The sequence below is a fragment of the Schistocerca nitens genome, chromosome 9, assembly GCF_023898315.1.
Source record: "Schistocerca nitens isolate TAMUIC-IGC-003100 chromosome 9, iqSchNite1.1, whole genome shotgun sequence".
Classification (NCBI taxonomy): Eukaryota; Metazoa; Arthropoda; class Insecta; order Orthoptera; family Acrididae; genus Schistocerca; species Schistocerca nitens.
Genome location: NC_064622.1, coordinates 311,302,184 through 311,321,875, shown reverse-complemented (window position 1 = coordinate 311,321,875; position 19,692 = coordinate 311,302,184). Strand labels below are relative to the sequence as shown.

General features: G+C 43.4%; 1 protein-coding gene across 3 annotated transcripts in view; it reads left to right on the top strand.

Moving 5' to 3' along the window:
* The first annotated feature begins 1,580 nt into the window (after window positions 1-1,580).
* LOC126203562 (uncharacterized) overlaps window positions 1,581-19,692 on the top strand; it is a 292,843-nt gene continuing 274,731 nt past the window's right edge. For all 3 annotated transcript variants that reach the window (XM_049937888.1, XM_049937889.1, XM_049937886.1), the window contains exon 1: window positions 1,581-1,712. The gene's annotated coding sequence lies outside the window, so the exon portion shown is untranslated. The remainder of the gene's footprint in view (window positions 1,713-19,692) is intronic.

The window sequence follows — 19,692 nt, the reverse complement described above, 5'->3', positions numbered from 1 at the left end:
TACCAACGTTCGACCGAATACCCGGCCGCCGGATATCCGGTTATAGAATGGCCATGCTCCTCTAGTTTTCCAACCACTCCACCACCTCGCTGGGTTTCGGTGAGTGTGGCCAACACCGTCTCAAAGGAAGGCCTCGGCGCTTGTTCGTGACGTCACGTCAGCTAGGCACGGCGAACCAGGTCTGCTGCAGGCATACTCATAATGGTGGTGTCTCCCTCTCTGACACAGGAGAATGTGAAACTATTGGCGGTAATTGACCAACACACATTATTCTGAGAGATTTCTGCAATCAATTAATTGTGCAATTCATTACACTTCTTAACAAATAGTGTACTCCTGAACTTAAATTTCCACCTGTTTTAAGAATTGACATACAAAAACAACTTCATGGTCCAGCAGCAACAGAATTCGTGCTTCTTTACCTTATTTGTAAATCTGAGGAAATTACGTTTGTACTGGGTTGCTTTTATAAGAAACTGTGAACATATTGGTACTCTTCTTTAGGTATCTTGGTTGACTATGGGGTGCGGAGCACTGTATGTTAATGAAATATCTTGCGGTTGTACACGTTGGGGGAGGGGGAGGGGGACAGAAGAAGAGGCAAAAGAGAGATATTTGTTTTATCAAATAAAGTTTTTTTATCTTATAAAGTTTCTCCTTTCAGTTGCAAGAGAGGAATATTTATCTTTTCTAATGTGCATGTTTAAAAAAGTTTAAGCTCAGCAGTATTTTCGATATATGAAGCTATTTTGTTTCCTGTTTAGAATTCCTTTCGCTGAAAACGACTGTAATCTAATGACTGGCAACAGTTGGACATTTACACATGTAAATTAGTTCACATTTCCAGTGACGATGTAAAACGAAAATAAATAAATAAATAAATAAAAGAAACGAGTTCATTGTAAGGGGGTTGGGGTAAGCTTCGATAGCAAAATGGATAGTTACTTGAATGTAAAATTTCCGAAGCTTGCAGTGGAGCAAAGCATCTTCTCATATTGATCTACGTTTGTTTCGACAGGATTCAGTAATACAGAACTATGATCTTCATTTGCAGCTTTACGACAATAAGAAAATCTTTCATCTAAATAAAACTGCAGAATCCAAAACAATACCAAACATTGTCCAAAAATAAGAGATTTATAGTGATAAACACGCCCAGGCGTTTCTGCCTGCAACAGACCTGGCTTTCGCCGTGCCTAGCTGACGTGACGTCACTAACAAGCGCCGAGGCCTTCCTTTGAGTCGTTGTTGGTGTGGCTCGATGTTTCAAATGTTGCCACACTGATTACGACAACTATATGCAGAGAAGCAGACGAAGACCAGCCCTCTACGATAAGACTACCGTCTAACAAAAATAATTTTCAATTTCGCGTATGTTTATCAGAAAGGAATCGCAGATGAGAGACTCTCATACCCGAAAGCTCGCGAATTTCCAAGCGTGTGTACCTCAATTCGGTGTGCATGGTTGGCAGTGTTATCTCCGATGCGTGTATGCTATTTTTCGCTGTTACGTCAGGAATCGTCGGAAGCGGCAGCGTGGTTTCTGCGCATGCGCGAACGGCTACTGCCTGTGGAGCTGCGCGGTTAGCTGCCGCACAGTGGCTTGTGAGCGTTCTTTGGTGGTGGTAGGTAGTTACAGTCCGCTCTGCACAGGTGCATCATTCCAGTATGTGAGAGGGGAGTACCCAGTGTTACTGACTGACGCGTAACAAGTAAGTTAGCAGCTCCAATTACTTTAATTACTGTAACATATCGCATAACTTTGTCATCGAATATTCATGAAGAGTTACTTTTCGAACGGCGTATTCGGCATGTGATATAATCGCTACTCGACTCGTAAATGCAATACAGAACTGTAAATTGTCATTCGTGCGTTCTTACAGAAGTGATGCGACACTGAGAACAACTGTCAGTCTACCGGTTTCCGATTACTGTATTTGGATACATAAAACAGTCTCATCAAAGAAAGAATAATAACGAGGGTTTGGTGGAAATTAAAAATGGCCCTACTTCTGCCTGTAATACTCGAGCCAAAGTTTGGATACCAGCAGTTTGGTTGTCAGCGTTATCTACACTCTTCATGTCTTTCTGTCATCTTCATTTCTCCGTACGAGCTACAGCCGACATATTTTATAGTTTGATATGTACTTCAGACGTAGCGCCTTCCTTTAGTTCTTTTTACAGTGGCGTAGCCTCTATTACTGTTTTGGAGACCCTCATGTCTTAATAGTTGACTAATAATCTGAAATTATGGTACAGTAGGGTGTCATGAAGTCCTTTTCTTTTGCACTCTTAAGAACATTGTAATTCGCTATCTTATCAGTCCAACTGAACTCAAAGAGTGTGCTTGTAACACCACGTTCCAAAATAATTCTGCCTCTTCTTTTCCACCGTTTCTATAGTTCATGGCAGATATTTCTCCGATCTGCTCTGTAACAGGACACTAATGTGAAACGACCAAACTGAGACTGCCCGTCTGTTGGCGTTAATACGAATTTAATGTCTAAGTAACTGGAATTTATTTTTATTTTTACAAGCTGAGGAGCAGTAATCATCGAGCAGTAGGAGCGTGATTTCACCCCAGTTTGATGTAGGTTCCTTACAGTTCAACAGAAAAGCCTTTCAGGATCGAGTAACAAATCCTGTGAAAGATATTTGTTTTTGAACGAAATACTAACATTCAAATGAAATTAAATGTGCATTTTTCATGAAGTGAAACGAGTTTCAATAAAGTGTTGCCATCGTCGATTTTTTAAACTTACGAAACAGTTAATGCTAATTAATATTGTTTTTATATGTACGTTATATACCAGAGAGGCTGAAAAGTTATACAGACCTTCTTTATACTTCATAACATCAAAAGATTTCCAACTATTTGTGAGATATTTCTTAAAAGTGACTCTCTTTTCAGCGTTTGGTCCAGTTTAAAACAAAGGGAACAGAGTTGAGAGTGACCCCCTGTGACCGTGAAATTACCGCGTGACGATTAATTGATTCAGAATTAGGAGTGCTTACATACCTCCTTGATGCGTTATTTTCTCACTGAAATTAATCTCTTCGTAGCAAACAGTTTGTGTTACCAAATGTTTTTGGTTTTGGCTCTGTTTTTGACCATGGAGTAACTGTACTATATTGATGGTAGACAATGAAAACTCGTAACTCTATTTTGCAAAATTTTACAAAAATGGTTCAAATGGCTCTGAGCACTATGGGACTCAACTGCTGAGGTCATTAGTCCCCTAGAACTTAGAACTAGTTAAACCTAACTAACCTAAGGACATCACAAACATCCATGCCCTAGGCAGGATTCGAACCTGCGACCGTAGCGGTCTTGCGGTTCCAGACTGCAGCGCCTTTAACCGCACGGCCACTTCGGCCGGCAAAATTTTACAGGAGAAGCAAAAACGGGTTCTTAAAAAACCGTATAAAGTGATATAAATAAAGGTGCTACATGTTACCTGTCTAGTTGAAGCCTAGTTATTGACAGATAAGAGGAATTAATGCGTTGCCAAATCTCTCTTTGAAGGAAGGAAGACTGGATTTAATATCCCGTCGACATCGAGGTAATTAGACACAGAGCACAAGCTCGGATAGCGGCAAGGATGGGGAAGGAAATCGGTCGTGCTCTTTGAAAGGAACCACTTCGCCAGCAGCGATTTAGGGAAGTCACGGAAAAACTAAATCTGGACGGCCGGACGTGGGTTTGAACCGTCGTCCTCGCGAATGCGAGTCCAGTGTGCTAACCCCTGAGCCACCTCGCTCGGTCTCTCGCTTTCATAATGGAATTACTGATTACTGGAATTACGAAATTTTGGGAGACAGATGGAGTTACGACGTTTTCATTGCCTATCATCGATGTGTACTTACCTACACGTCCTACAAATCAAGACGGTACAACTTCTTACACCTTCGTGTGTTTTCTGCAAAATACTTGGTCTACAATTGCAAACTCCTGTGCACGGAACAGCAGTACAAATTTCGAAATGTTGAGGTTGTAACATTCTACTCGGTGGTTAAGGCAATTTTATTTTTGCAAGATGTTTGGTCACAGTTCTTACTGCAAAGAGAAATAAAAGGAATGGTACAGTGTAATAATGTTCCCGTCGGAATCGAGAAACCGTACTCTAGCTAGGCTGCAGATGAAGGAAGGAAGAACACGCGTTTATGGAGCCCTCCTGGCACTCGTCTAAAATAACATTTTTAAACCACGAAAATCCAAATATTCATATTCTGCTACCCCTGAACACACTCCATTCTCCTAGCGCCTGCGACTCCTCTTTGGTCCCTATCTGGGTTTACTGATGGACTCATTAAATGGTTCTGTTGCAGAGCAGTGTGTGCACCAAGTACCAGTAAGCATATTTCAAAAAGATTTAGCGATGTTCCAAAGTTGTAGTGCCTTACTGTGCAAGTGAATCTCCGAACTTCAAGAATGCTTTTAAATAATATAAGAAAAATAATGTTTCTTTGAACAACAGCATACATCATCTGGATGAAAAACGTTGATCCCTTGGCGTCCCTGCAGACTGTTGTCTGCATCGTCCGCCATCTTGTAAGGCAGAAAGTTTTGATCGATGTGCACGTAATTAAAGATTATGTACTCTACTGTTGAAAATCTAATTTCGTGAATTATAACAGTGGCTGAGGGAGTCAATCGAGAGATAAGACGAGATCGCAATACTTCTTTGGGAGGCGTCTACATAACCAAAAAAATTGGTTCCTTTAGGTGAGATACGAACTTTACATAGAACCTCTCTCGCAGTTTTGTTCCAGCAAATGGTAACAGAAAAGTAAATGCTCCCAAATATTTCGTGTTATTTGCTGTGTACATCTTGCAGAAAACCGACGCATTTGCAACACTATTGCCCATCAACTGTCGTCGCCTCGTACATACGTCTGTTTCCAAAATACACCACGTACAGAACAAATAAGTGCAGATACTTTTCCTGAAAACTCGATAAATGACGCTAAGTGGCAATGCTTTAAGTAGGCAATGCATCAGGACACATACCCACACCACATACAGAACTAATAAGTGCAGATACTTTTCCTGAAAACTCGATAAATGACGGTAAGTGGCAATGCTTTAAGTAGGCAATGCATCAGGACACATACCCAAGTCTGCAAAACTGCATTTCTGTTTAGATTGAGATGTATGTGATATTGCACATTTTAATAGCAGTTTGTACTTAGTAACATCTCATTTTTCATAGATAACATTAATCAGTAGTGGCATGGCTGAGCAAACAATGGCAACTTTGTTCAAGGTACCTGCATTGAATACGATATTTAATTTTACAAATTACACGTACATGTATGTTTAGAAATGTAGTGCCTAATTTATCGATTTGTGCTGAACCTCATGCCCTTATGTTACAACGAAATCTGCGATTAAGACATAAATAAAAAAGAAACGAGCCAGAGGCATAATTACAGAAACCAGTACCTGTATGTTAAAGTATTGACCATGGCTGTTGCCACACTTGTCCCACTGTGACACAAGGTGGTGAATGGCTGTCTCATAAAATTCCCGGGGCTGCGATGTTAACCAGTTCCGCATGTACAGCTGGATGTCGTCATCCGAGGTGAATCGTTTGCCACTCAGAGCCTTTTTAAGGGGACCAAAAACGGCGTAATCACAGGGAGAGAGTTCCAGACTGTATAGAGGGTGGCCGAGAACCTCCTATTTGAATTTCTGCAGGAGTGCCGCGACTGTGTTGGCCGTATGAGGCTTTGCATTGTCGTGGAGCAGAATGACCACTCGGGTGAGACTGCCTGGTCGTTTTGATTTGATCGCTTGGCGAAGGGTGGTCAAGGTTTGCTAGCAACGCTGGGCATTCACTGTTGTCCCGTGCTGCAGGATTACGCCATCAGAAGGGGGGCATCTTGGTTCCCTTAAAAAGGCTCTGAGGGACAAACGATTCACCTCGGACGACGACGTCCAGCTGTACGTGCGGAACTGGTTAACATCGCAGCCCCAGGAATTTTATGAGACAGCCATTTACCGCCTTGTGTCACAGTGGGACAAGTGTCTCAACAGCCGGGGTCAATACTCCTAACATACAGGTACCGGTTTCTGTAATTATGCCTCCGGCTCGTTTCTTTTTCAACGCCCCTTATAAATGTAGAGATCGCTGACTTTTACTCTGTCATCAAGCCGCAACAAAGTTCCTACTGACCAATGTTATCATAGTAAAGGTCATCCAACTGAGCATATATTAACCAGACTGTTTGTGCTACTTGCAGTGGCATTGCTGTTGTTGAACACTGAAAGAAGGGTGTAAGAAACAAATAGGTCGCTAGAGACAGAATACAAATTCAAACAGGACGAAGCTGACGAAAGATATCGACGGTTTCGTTTTGAAGCTACAATTACGGCATTCGCATTAACCGATTGAAGCAAACCATAGAAATAGTAAAACTGGATGGTCGAGTGGGAATTTGAATCCTGTTCCTTTTGAGCGTAAAGCCCAGTTCCTGTACTGCATCGCATTCTAGTTCAGCACTGAGTCATATGTCATTCAACCTATAAAATGGGAAAAAATCTTTGATCCAAGTTTCAATTTACAGTTTCTTAAAACCAGCAGACATTTTAGGATCTTGGAGGAAAACGCTAGGATTCAATTAACAGAACAGTCGTTTGGAGCGTATTGTTGAGACCAGTGTTTTTGACGCATAATGTTGAAAAGATTTCATATTGGTGACGTCACCGTCAATCATTTGACATAACCAGCATGGCAGTCTCACACCCATTGATACTGTTATCCGCATTGACGGAGAGGGCAATGCAGAATTTGAAGAAATATTAAGAAACTGTGAGGGGCAGTCTTCCCACTGATTCGACAGATTATTATTATTATTATTATCTTTTTTGTTTTTAGATTTTCCAAAGAACCAAAAGGGAAAGAATTAGTATCATGAATCACTGTTGCAAATTGCCTGTTAGTCAAATACATCACCACATGTGTTAGACACAATTTGAGGGAGCAGTGAAAAAATATATAAAAAATACTGGCACTCAGGCTAACAAACAATGAATAAGTGTTAAATAAATGAAAACATATGAATTTGTTTTCAATACAAGAACTATTAACATGTATTCATTAGTGTGTGGTGTTGGTCATTATTAATGCCCTGGTCAATAGCGACATGTGTGAAACGGCTCAATTAGCATTTCAGTATATCTTATTAATTTGTGGAGAATCTTTTGCATAGTGTAAATAAAATATGATCACTTCTAAATGTAAGCTATATTCTACTGTTCTCACAGAATTGGCATAATTGCAACACGTTTCCAGACATTTCATAACTATGTGGTCCCTGCTCTAAAAATGCAGTTGTATTTTTTTTCTGCATATTACTTGATAGAAGATGAACTTTTATGATATTACACAGTTTTTAACGAAGTACTTACCAACAGTAATTTTACTTTATTATGTATGAAATAAATGTGACAAATTTGTTGTGTGTCAGTGTGTGCGGACTCAGTGTAACATGCTGTGAGAGTATGATGTTGTTGCTGTGGTCTTCAGTCCTGAGACTGGTTTGATGCAGCTCTCCTTGCTACTCTATCCTGTGCAAGCTTCTTCATCTCCCAGTACCTACTGCAACCTTCATCCTTCTGAATCTGCTTAGTGTATTCATCTCTTGGTCTCCCTCTACGATTTTTACCCTCCACGCTGCCCTCCAATACTAAATTGGTGATGCCCTGATGCCTCAACACATGTCCTACCAACCGATCCCTTCTTCTAGTCAAGTTGTGCCACAAACTTCTCCCCAATCCTATTCAATACTTCCTCATTAGTTATGTGATCTACCCATCTAATCTTCAGCATTCTTCTGTAGCACCACATTTCGAAAGCTTCTATTCTCTTCTTGTCCAAACTATTTATCGTCCATGTTTCACTTCCATACATGGCTACACTCCGTACAAATACTTTCAGAAACGACTTCCTAAAACTTAAATCAATACTCGATGTTAACAAATTTCTCTTCTTCAGAAGCGCTTTCCTTCCCATTGCCAGTCTACATTTTATATCCTCTCTACTTCGACCATCATCAGCTATTTTGCTCCCCAAATAGCAAAACTCCTTTACTACTTTAAGTGTCTCATTTCCTAATCTAATTCCCTCAGCATCACCCGATTTAATTCGACTACATTCCATTATCCTCGTTTTGCTTTTGTTGATGTTCATCTTATACCCTCCTTTCAAGACACTATCCATTCCATTCAACTGCTCTTCCAAGTCCTTTGCTGTCTCTGACAGAATTACAATATATTTGATTTATAACTGATGCAAAAATTTATTGATTTGTAACTAATAACGTTAGACAGTAAATCTGTCGAGAGTATTAAAATAAACTTGTGGAAAATTTAGTGTCCCAATCTATACGTCTATAAATTCTTATAAGTATATAATCCTTAAACAATTTTCGATTTGTTTTGTGACCAAGCGCTTGAGGAATATATTGTTGAGAACAGTGATTTCAGTAGGATTGTATTACTTATTTACAAATTATAGATATATTTACAAATTTCCCATGTTTTCTGTAGAGCGAAAATTACGAAATAAAATATATCTTAAACCAAGTCTTTTACACTTGTGTTATTTATTGTAACTGCGCTTTTTTCATAGAATCAGTTATTGACATTCCCTCACTTTAAAAAACTAAAAAATAACGTAATTATCCGTAATTTCAAGCCGATATTTGTTAAGTCTCCATGAAGTCATTTCTGAGGTTAAAAAATCGGCGTATTAGCACCAATATACAATTCTCCATAGCCTCTTTCAGCCGAAAAGGTTTGCTGTTTCTTTTAATCTGCAAGAAGCGAAAATAGAAAGTATATTATAAAAGTAGCAGCTATGTATCGTAACAGTGACAGTACAACCTTTTAATTCTGTAGAGCGCTTTGGGACCTATTATCTCCTCTACAAGTATGTCTTCTGTGTCTTCTAGTTTGGCGTTCCCCAATCTCTGTATTTTTCTCTCTATGTAAGAGCGAATTTATGGAGTGATTGTGTGTGTCGTCTTTGGTATGTACAGAATGTGTAATAGAGAGCTAGAGATTTTGATGTCGGACGTTCATAATAGCATCGGGGCAATTGTCCACTTCTGTGTAATACCAGTCAAAGTCAAAATACACTGATGAGCCAAAACATTACGACCATCTGCTTAACAGCTTGTTTGTCCGTCTCTGGAACGAAATACATCGCTGATCCGCGTATCAGGGATCTGACAGTTTTTGGTAGGTTTGTGGAGGTAGATGTCTACAGAGTAAACAAAGGGGCGCTAATTTGCGTTCGCGGTGATGGCGTCCGATATCAACCCAGACGAGTTCCGTATGATTTACATAGGTGCATTTGGTCACCGAGACCTAACCTGAGTTCACTCTCATCCTCCTGAAATCACTGTAGCATGGCTCTGGGTCGGAGACACTGTTATACAGCTGTCGGGGAAGATATCAAGCATGAAGGGAGGCAGTAGGACCGGCCGCTGTGGTCGAGCGGTTATAGGCGCTTCAGTCCGGAACCACGCTGCTGCTACGGTCGCAGGTTCGAATCCTGGCTCGGGCATGGATGTGTGTGATGTCCTTAGGTTAGTTAGGTTTAAGTAGTTCTAAATCTAGGGGATTGATGACCTCTGATGTTAAGTCCCATAGTGCTCAGAGTCATTTGAACAATTTTTGGAGGCGGTAGTTCGCGGGTGTCAGCGTGTGCAAGAGCAGGAGAATGTCTCCCATAGCATAATACTGTTGCAGCCAGCCTGCGTCCGTGGCGCGCTGTGCGTTTCGAGCCACCGTTCTCCTCGAGGACGGCGTTTGTGGAGACGACCATCGGCCTAGTGTAGCAAAAATGTGATTCAGTCGAAGAGCCGACACGTTTGCATTGATCGACGGTCGAATCCCGACGGTCGCGTGGCCACTGCAATCGTAACTGACGATATGGTTGGGTCAACATGTGAACACGTAGGGGTGCTCCAATGTACGAAGAGTGCAGTGCTCCGAAACACTTGTGCGTGCACCAGCATTGTGCTGTTTCGGCAGAGATGTCACAGATGATCATCTACCCTGCTTTACAGGGCAGACAAGCCTCTGAACCCCACGTTCTGTGAAGATATGTGGACGTCCAACCATTTAACGCCTAGCGGTAATTTCACTATCCTTCTACCTCTTTCCGTAGATGCTCACAACAGTAGCTTGTTAACATTCGACAAGCTTCGCTGTTTTCGTGACACTCCTTCACAGGCTCTGCGTAATAATAATCTGCCCATTGTCAGAGTCGCTGATCTCAATGGATTTCCCCATTGGCGGCCAATTCTTCGCTAGGGTGATTCGCCGCCCGTGTCTGCTCCGCTTGCATGCGTCGCGGTGGGCAGATGTCATAATGTTTTGGCTTATCAGAGTACTTCGATCATATACAGCCTTTCTAAATGTTTGCTACAAACGTCTGGAAGGTAAAGGCAAATTCCTTAAAACTGGTTGTTCCTTTTAAATTTTTTGCCACAAACCACTGTTAATGAGAGTCACTGGAGATACCCATCATGAACAGCTTAAGCAATTCATGCGTGAGAACAGCTTAGCGTGGACTGAAGAAGACGCTCGACGACACCTAGACGTTGTGAAACAATTGTCCGGGCGCTATGTACACGTTGTTCCACGTCGTCGATGTCGTTATCTCCATTGGTGTACACGACACTTCTCATATTTCCCCAGAACAAAAGTTAGTGGACGATGGCCAAGGTTATTCACCGGAGCTCCATGTCCCAACAGCCGTCCTGGGAAGGTTATCTTAAGAAACCGGCACACACTTAAGCTGAATCCCATTTACCTGCACCATACATAAAGAACATGGCGCGGTGCTCTTAGTGAGAACATTTTCCAGTAACAATTCCACGTTTATAGGCTGCAAATGGTTCAAATGGCTCTAAGCACTATGGGACTTAACATCTGAGGTCATCAGTCCCCTAGACTTAGAACTACTTAAAACTAACTAACCTAAGGACAATACACACATCTATGCCCGAGGCAGGATTCGAACCTGCGACCGTAGCAGCAGCCCGGTTCCGGACTGAAGCGCCTATAACCGCTCGACCACAGCGGTACAGGCTGCAAGAGAGACTCTATCCCAGGACTCATTCGATGTCCATGGAATATACATGCAAACAATACCCTAGTATAATCATCAGTAGTCCGCCCCCGGTAGCTGAGTGGTCAGCGCGACAGAATGTCAGTCCTAAGGGCCTGGGTTCGATTCCCGGCTGGGTCGGAGATTTTCTCCGCTCAGGGACTGGGTGTTGTCCTAATCATCATCATTTCATCCCCATCGACTCGCAAGTCGTCGAAGTGGCGTCAAATCGAAAGACTTGCACCCGGTGAACGGTCTGCCTGACGGGACGCCCTAGTCACACGACCTTTACATTTATCATCAGTAGATTCATACAAATTTCTTAAAGGGCACACATCAACTGAACTTTGCTCTCCATGACGTCATATTTCTGCGTTTTGATCCACATCCTCTTCTATAGCAGCTCCTTTTCTCAGCTGTTTCACCTTCAGTATCAGTTTTCGGGATACTGTTTTTCCGTAAAGTGTGCTTGACCCGAACCGTATGAACTAATGAAGTATTTAAGTACATGAAATGTATTCGCAGTTGCGAATACGAACAACTGTCATCTGCAAAAGGAAATTATGACAACGGAAATTTGTGCCGCACCGGGACTCGAGCACGAATTTCCTACTTTACATGAGCGGTTGCTTTAACCGCGTTGGCTTTCCATGGGGACATGTTAACTGCTAGTCGTTCCCTGGTAGCGGCGGATAAATACAGTATTGCAGAGCCTGTGTTGTTAAGGAGAACGATCCAATGGTCCTTTGTGCATGCAAGCATGTCCGAAGGAACACTGCATCGTTCTCCTTAACAACACAGGCACTGCAACATCGAAAATACACTCATGCTCATAAATTAAGGATAATTGCAGAATGTGGTGCCACACAATGTGGCACTACACAAAACTGGCGCTAATGGCATAGGGACATAGGAAACACACACGACACAGATCTTTAAGTCCACGGTATTCCTGATAAGTTGAGAAAACCGTCCCGAAACACATGTGCTACAAAACGCCACTGTTTCCTGCGCATGTACCCCGACATCAATATGGGATATGATCACCATGCGCACGTACACACGCCGCACAACGGGTTCGCATACTCTGGATCAGGTGGTCGAGCAGCTGCTGCGGTACAGCCTCCCATTCTTGTGCCAGTCCCTGTCGGAGCTCCTGAAGTGTCCTAGTGGTTTGAAGACGTGCAGCGATACGTCGACCGAGAGCATCTCGGACGCGCTCAATGGGGTTTAGGTCTGGAGAACAGGCAGGCCGCTCCATTCGCCTAATATCTTCTGTTTCAAGGTACTCCTCCCCGATGGCTGCTCGGTGGCCGTGCGTTATCAACCATCAAGAGAAAGATGGGACCTACAGCACCCCTGAAAAGGTGGACATACTGGTGCAAAATGACGTCCCGATAAACCTGACCTGTTACAGTTCCTCTGTCAAACACATGCAGGGGTGTATGTGCACCAATCATAATCCCACCCCACACCATCTGTCCGTGCGTTATCAACCATCAAGAGAAAGATGGGACCCACAGCACCCCTGAAAAGGTGGACATACTGGTGCAAAATGTCGTCCCGATAAACCTGACCTGTTACAGTTCCTCTGTCAAACACATGCAGGGGTGTATGTGCACCAATCATAATCCCACCCCACACCATCAAACCACGAGCTCCATACTGGTCCCTTTCAAGGACATTAAGGGGTTGGTATCTGGTTCCTGGTTCATGCCAGATGAAAACCCGGCGAAACTGTTCAGACTCGTCCGTGAATATAACCTGGGTCCACTGTTTCAATGACAACGTACTGTGTTCTTGACACCAGGCTTTACGGGCTCTCCTGTGACTAGGGGTCAGTGTAATGCGCCTTGCAGGTCTCCGGGCGAATAAACCATGTCTGTTCAGTCGTTTGTAGACCGTGTGTCTGGAGACAGCTGTTCCAGTGGCTGCGGTAAGGCTACCAGCAGTATTCCGTGGCCGTCTGCGGGCACTTATGGTAAGATATCGGTCTTCATGTGGTGTTGAACACTGTGGACGTCCCGTACTGTAGCGCCTGGACACGTTTTCTGTCTGCTGGAATCGTTGCCATAATCTTGAGATCACACTTTGTGACACACGGAGGGCCCGTGCTACGACCTGCTGTGTTTGACCAGCCTCCAGTCGCCCTAGTATTCTACCCCTCATAACGTCATTAATATGTGTTTTTGAGCCATTTTTAACACAGTCACCATTAGCACGCCTGAAAACGTCTGCGCACTTAGTCGCTGCACCGTACTCTGCGATGCACCAACCATCTCTGAGTATGTGGATTGCTGCCAGCGCCACCGTGCTACACCCACAGGTCAAATGCACCGCATGGTCACACCCCGATGTGATTAAAACCCGCAAACCGCCCACCAGATCGTTGCTTCACCATCTATCAGCATTATCCTTACTTTATGAACATGAGTGTATTTACCATTTACCAGAGCAGCAAGACATCAAGTATACTGGAAGGACTTTTTCTCTGTCACACTACTGATAAGTTACTGCCATGCAAAAAAAAAAAAGTTCAAATAGCTCTAAGCACTATGGGACTTAACATCTGAGGTCATCAGTCCCCTAGACTTAGAACTTCTTAGACGTAACTAACCTAAGGACATCACACACACCCATGCCCGAGGCAGGATTCGAAGGATTGAAGCGCCTAGAACCGCTCGGTCACACCGGCCGGCCTACTGTCTTGCAGTTGCCTATATTGCCATCTGCAATAAGGATGCAAAATCATTCCCAACTCAGTCACTCTTAGCAGAACAGGCATATCCCAGCGGTGATGGAATTTATGAGAAAAACTATGGTATTTGACAGCGGTAAAAAATAGCTCTTTCAGGGGGACACATGCGCTGCGCCTACAGTGGTCGCCCAGCGACTATACTGGACACACGAGTGAGGCTCATCATCTTTTGGGACGACTCATTGTTCTGCGGCACCCAATACCACCACACCAGCTGCTCGGCAATTATGACGAATACAATATGACAACATTCGTTGTCGGAGCTTCCAGCTCGGATACGCCCTTCATGATGCTCTGTGCCGTCGAGCCAGTCTTGTACTTCAAATTAATATTGCAGGCAGATGTAGGAATCTCGCATTGGTGTCCGGGAAAAGATGCTGGCGGAAGTGGCGTGTTTCTGACCTGTTGTGAAGTGTCAAGAGGGTGTCAAGACTGTATCTCTTGAGTTTGGACGATCGTGAGGATTGTTTATACAGTGCATTGTTATGTTTGTCTTGCTATGGATGAAGGGAGAGTGTGAAGCTAGATGCTACCAAGCAGTCCACCCTTAGGCAGCATCTGCAGGTCTGCCGGGTTTACGTACCCGTCCAGTTAACGGGTTATCATCGTGTCACGTACGATCACTTGCATGAGCCTCTGCGGTGAGGCTTGGAATTTGATCCAGCAAAGTGGCTCTGGCGAGGGGACAGTGCCTCCTCGTCATCACCGATTGCTTCCAGATTTATAGTTTACGCGCGGCTTGGTCTCAAATTAACGTAACAGAAGAAGGACCTCCAGATGGCGAAGCGTTAATAAAAAAAAATTGGGAAGTTGCTACTAGGACTCACGCACCGAGGGTTCTGTACAAACTTAATTATCTATAAGTTAGTTCATCTATTCCGGGAATCAAGAACCTCGATGACTTTTGCCATTTATCGACATTGATACTGGCAAGATATCGGCCCTACAGCTTCCAAGACTTTTCGGAATATTTTAATTTCAAGTTTAAAATCAGATAACAAATGACAAAGGAAGTATTTTTCATTGTGGTATAACTACAATTTAATAATTTTCTAGTTTTTTTCCTACACTAGTACTCTGAAACCTTTCTTCTTGCCAAACTTCATGATTCTACAACAAGCGGGAAGAAACATATGGATTTTTATGAGTGCGAGTATCAGAATACCTGACATCAATGGACGTATCTTTTGACTGCATTGACTTAGAAGCAAACGTTTATTGTACCGCCAAGGGAATATAGATCTTAGTATCTGACGTAAATTTTAACGCGATTGTCCGCCTGTTCCTGAGAGAAAAAGTAGTCTTAACAGACGAACGGACAAACAGTGAGTCTGATAACAAATGACAAAATGACTATTTTCGGATTTTTTGCTTTGGTTGTACTGTGAAACCTAGTTTCTTGTCAAATTTCATGTTTCAAGATCAACGGGAAGGACCCTGTGGGTGGATGTGTTTGCGAATATCAAAATACACTACTGGCCATTAAAATTGCTACACCAAGAAGGAATGCAGATGATCAACGGGTTTTCATTGGACAAATATATTATACTAGAACTGACAGAACTGACATGTCATTACATTTTCACGCAATTTGGGTGCATAGATCAGTACACAGAACAACCTCCTCTGGCCGTAATAACGGCCTTGATACGCCTGGGCATTGAGTCAAACAGAGATTGCATGGCGTGTATAGGTACAGCTGCCCATGCAGCTTCAACACGATACCACAGTTCATCAAGAGTAGTGACTAGCGTATTGTGACGAGCCAGTTGCTGGCCACCATTGACCAGACGTTTTCAATTGGTGAGAGATCTGGAGAATGTGCTGGCCAGGGCAGCAGTCGAACATTTTCTGTATCCAGAAAGGCCCGTACAGGACCTGCAACATGCGGTCGTGCATTATCCTGCTGAAATGTAGGGTTTCGCAGGGATCGAATGAAGGGTAGAGCCACGGGTCGTAACACATCTGAAATGTAACGTCCACTATTCAAAGTGCCGTCAATGCGAACAAGAGGTGACCAAGATGTGTAACCAATGGCACCCCATATCATGACGCCTGGTGATACGCCAGTATGGTCATGACGAATACACGCTTCCAATGTGCGTTCACCGCGATGTCGCCAAAGACGGATGCGACCATCATGATGCTGTAAACAGAACCTGGATTCATCCGAAAAATGACGTTTTGCCATTCGTGCACCCAGGTTCGTCGTTGAGTACACCATCGCAGGCGCTCCTGTCTGTGATGCAGCGTCAAGGGTAGCCGCAGCTGATAGTCCATGCTGCTGCAAACGTCGTCGAACCGTTCGTGCAGATGGTTGTTGTCTTGCAAACGTCCCCATCTGCTGACTCAGGAATGGAGACGTGGCTGCACGATCCGTTACAGCCATGCGGATAAGATGGCTGTCATCTCGACTGCTAGTGATATGAGGCCGTTGGGATCCACCACGGCGTTCCGTATTACCCTCCTCAACCCACCGATTCCATATTCTGCTGTCATTGGATCTCGACCAACACGAGCAGCAATGTCGCGATTGTCGCGATACGATAAACCGCAATCGCGATAGGCTACAATCCGACCTTTATCAAAGTCGGAAACGTGATGGTACGCATTTCTCCTCCTTACACTAGGCATCACAACAACTTTTCACCAGGCAACGCCGGCCAACTGCTATTTGTGTATGAGATATCGGTTGGAAACTTTCCTCATGTCAGCACGTTGTAGGTGTCGCCACCGGCACCAACCTTGTGTGAATACTCTGAAAAGCTAATCATTTGCATATCACAGCATCTTCTTCCTGTCGGTTAAATTTCGCGTCTGTGGCAAGTCATCTTCGTGGTGTAGCAATTTTAATGGCCAGTAGTGTATGTGACGTAACTGGCCGTATCTTTTGAGTGCACTGACTTAGAAACTAACGTTTATTCCACCACCAAGGGACCATAGACTTTAGTATGTGACATAAATTTCAAATTGATACGTTTACCCGTTCCTGAGAAAAATAGGTCTGTCAACACGGAGGGACAGACAGGCAGTCTAACAACAGATGACAAATTTTTTTCGTGTGATATAATTAAAAATTAACAATTTTCGCAGTTTTTCTTTTGCTTTTTGTGTGAAACCTTGCTTCTTTCCAAATTTCATGATAGTAGGTCTACGGGAAGTGCCCTGTAGGTTTTGATGAGTGAGTTCTCGAGTATCAAAAATGAATGCATTGACTCCACTTCACTTTTGTACATCACCAACGGATCGTAGACTTTATGTGATGTAAATTTCAGCTTGATATGTCTGCTCGTTTCTGAGAAAAAGTGTTTTTGAACAGTCGGTCAGACAGACAACAAAGTGATCCTATAAGGGTCCTGTTTTTACCGGTTGAGGTACGGAACCCTAAAATAAAATGGCATTTCTGGCACTAGTTTGGCGAGACACGAGCCGTTTGTGTTGGAGTATTTTCCAAACAGCGGTTGGCGCAGCGGAAATGGTGCAGAACGGTATTCCGAAGGTCGTGGGTTGGAGTCTCTACGCTTACTTTTTATTTTCAATTTTTACGTTACTTACACTTCAAATAAAAAGAAATCATGCTGAGGATATTGTATTTATTAATATTTTGAGAACAGGCATGAAAAGAAAAGGCGAAGGAAAATTTGGGGCCGGCCAGTGTGACCGAGTGGTTCTAGGCGCTTCAGTCTGGAACCGCGGGACCGCTACGGTCGCAGGTTCGAATCCTGTCTCGGGCGTTGATGTGTGTGATGTCCCTAGGTTAGTTAGGTTTAAGTAGTTCTAAGTTCTAGGGGACTGATGACCTCAGATGTTAAGTCTATTAGTGCTCAGAGCCATTTGAACCATTTTTATTTTTGAAAATTTGGGATTGCAAATAAATTTTTAGGAAGGGATTGTAAGGTGTACAAGGGAACCTCGTATGTAATATTAGATACTTTTATTATTTGACAGTTGATGTGCTGGTGTGATATTCATCGTAAAAACAGGGCCTCCAATAATTTTCACGGCATCTTGTGCATGTTGTAAACGCCGCATTTTTATAGTTACAGGATCGTTTTAAAGTTTCTACAGAAAAACAAAAGGTTCACTCTTATCGAACAGTTTGGCAGTAAACCACCTGTAATGCGTCGTTTCGCGAAATGAGCCGTTGATGTACCATGGAATATATTTTGATGCAGTCTTCTCGTTATGTGATTTATTTTTCTTGCTCGATGAGACAGGAGCTGCTTTCTGATAGAAAACGTACTGATAAAAACAGACATTGTAGGACTGCATTACAGCAGCTATCGAGAGCTGCTCGAAAATCGAAACGAAACTAATAGGATATGAAGTCCTGTACGCTTTAATTACAATCCCTTCTTGGAATCAAAATTGCGGGGTCCTCGTGGACGCAATCCTTTCTCCGAGATTTATATACAACCCCACATTTTCCTTTGTTTTTCCTTTTCACGCATTCTTCGAAAATATTAATAAACACAACTGAAGTATAACTAACGTAAAAATTGAAAATATAAGCAAGTTTCAGCATGGGAGTTCCAAACATTCTACAGTTTTACCGCTACGTCAACCACTGCATTGTAACGGTAACATAATGGCTCATCCTCTTTGCCCGGCCTGCAGCAGAAATGCATTTTTCCCCCTAAACACTTCGCCATCTGTAGCTCTGACTTCTGCCACTTTCGTTTCTGGCCAAGGCCTGCATATACCATAAATTCGTACGAAATCGATGGTGGATGATGACGAGTAGCTGTGATCCCCTTCTGAGTCTGTAGATGAAGAACAGTACGCCGCCACCTTAATATCTTCTTTATTGCCAAATACTGGCGGTGAACATTGCTTCAACACTCAGGACTCGGAATGATTAACATTTGGTAACACTGTACAAGCGAGCATCAGCGACCTGGGCTGAGGAGGTGGGCGGAGCCCCGTTACTAAATCGTTGTATTTTCGGATACAGACGTCACGCCAGCGAACGCAGCAAATAGATGGTCTCTGATGAAACTCCTGATCAAAGGCGCCGGCCGGTGTGGCCGGGCGGTTCTAGGCGCTTCAGTCTGGAACCGCGCGACCGCTACGGTCGCAGGTTCGAATCCTGCCTCGGGCATGGATGTGTGTCATGTCCTTAGTTAGTTCTAGGGGACTGATGACCTCAAATATTAAGTCCCATAGTGCTCAGGGCCATTTGAATTTGATCAAAGGCTGACTTAACGATATAAAAATTCACTTCTACGATTTAAAAATTCACATCTTCCACGCATCTAGAACGGAGAAGTAGCGACTCAGTAACTTGATGTTTAGCTGGGAATTTCAAATAGAACGCGTATCAATAACCAATGCCAGACCTCTACGAGGGCTATTCGGAAATTAAGGTCCTATTCGGAAATTAAGGTCCAATCGGCCGTGGAGTGGAAATCCGATGAAACTTTGCACATATGTGTTGGGCAGTGTCTTTATTATGCTCGTCGATCGCGTCATGTCGCTCTTTTCAATTCTGAGCGCACAATAAGAATGTAATGATGCCTAAGTAGTTTCTGCCGCCTAGTGCGTCATGCAGCGCGCATAACATAGCTGTCGTGCGTTTCCTTCTTCGTGACAACCCTCGACCGCAATCTGCAGGGGCAGTGAAGATGCTCATGCAGCGTTTTCGATGGGAGGCTCTTGATCACCCACAACACAGCCTGTAATTGGCTCCCCCTGCGTTTCATCAATACTTCGACAGATGGCAAAGTCGAAGCGGGGACTTTGTAGAGACGGAGCTGGAAAGTGTAGCTAACTGTTCAAATAAAACATTTTTAATTTTCACAGTGATTC